Genomic DNA, 1,422 nt, shown 5'->3' with positions numbered 1-1,422 from the left:
AAATGATCAAGTTAAAGAAGAGCCATTACATCAGTAATAGATGATAAAGACAAACCCATTCGAGAACATGTAGTGCCGGTCTTGGATTATCTGAATCCAGGAATTGTCAAGCCGCATATTCAAGCTCAAGATTTTGTGTTAAAGTCGGTGAAGTTTCAAATGTTACAAACTGTAGAGCAGTTTAGTGGCTTGCTGACTGCGGATCCACGGTTGCACTTAAGACTCTTTTTGGAAGTTTACAATTCATTCAAGTAGCATGGTGTTCCTGAAGATGCCCTAAGACTGAAGTTATTCCTTTATTCGCTGCGAGATTGTGTTAGAGCATGGTTAAATACATTGTCATCAGGTACGGTGGCATATTGTAATGAACTTTGAAAGAGGTTTCTACTACGATATAATCCTTCAAACATGAATGCCAAATTGAGGAATGATATTATGTCCTTTTGGTAATCTGAGGATGAAACATTATATGGAGCATGGGAGCAATTCAAGGAGTTAATTAGAAAATGCCCAATGCATGGTTTTCAACATTGGATGCAAATGGAAATGTTTTACAATGGATTGAATAGACATAAAAAGGATGGTGGTTGGCGCATCTGCCAATGGGAATTTGCTCGATAAATCATATAATGAGGCATATGAAATTCTGGAAATGATAGCAAACAATGATTATCAATACCCTACTACAAGAGTAGAGACTGGCAGAAGAGTTACTGGAGTAATGAAACTTGATGCAATTACTTTTCTAACAGCTCAGGTATCATCTTTAACTAATATGATTAAAACACTGAAAATACCAGCTACAATGCAGGAAATAAAAGCAACTGAGTTGGCATGTGCTTATTGCAGAGAAGATCATGTTTTTGATGAATGCCCATCGAATCCAACCTTATTTTATTATATGAGAAATTTTAATGGCAAAAACAACCCATATTCCAACACATATAATTTGGGGTGGAAGCAACATCTAATTTCAATTGGAGTAATCAAGGGGTGATAAATTCCAACAATGTTATTCAATAGAATGTTACAAGCGCACCACCTAGATACAATTAACCCATGCCACAGTAAAATTCTTAACAAAATTCAGCTTCGATTTCTTCATCTATGGAGGATCTATTGAAGGAAGACGTGTTGGTAAGTGTTGACAAATTTATTTTTCTCGCAAATTTTATTATTCTGGAATGTGAGGCTGATAAAGAGGTTCCAATCATACTTGGGAGACATTTTCTAGCAATTGGTAGAATATTAATTGATGTACAAAAAGGTGAATTAACTAGGAGAGTTAATGATCAACAGATAACCTTTAATGTTTTCGATGCTATGAAGTGTGTAGATACAAATGAAAAATGTCATGCTATTAAGATTGTTGACACAATAATTTAGGAAGAATTTGCAGAATTTTATCACAATAATTTTAAT

General features: G+C 34.7%; 1 non-coding gene across 1 annotated transcript; it reads right to left on the bottom strand.

Annotated features, from left to right (window-relative positions):
- Positions 1 to 417: 417 nt before the first annotated feature.
- On the bottom strand, positions 418 to 524 carry LOC121222821 (small nucleolar RNA R71). The gene has a single exon (XR_005920192.1). It is a non-coding gene; the product is annotated as a small nucleolar RNA R71 (small nucleolar RNA).
- Positions 525 to 1,422: the final 898 nt, after the last annotated feature.

Source organism: Gossypium hirsutum, chromosome D10, assembly GCF_007990345.1.
Source record: "Gossypium hirsutum isolate 1008001.06 chromosome D10, Gossypium_hirsutum_v2.1, whole genome shotgun sequence".
Taxonomy (NCBI): Eukaryota; Viridiplantae; Streptophyta; class Magnoliopsida; order Malvales; family Malvaceae; genus Gossypium; species Gossypium hirsutum.
This window is presented reverse-complemented; position numbering and strand designations above follow the sequence as displayed.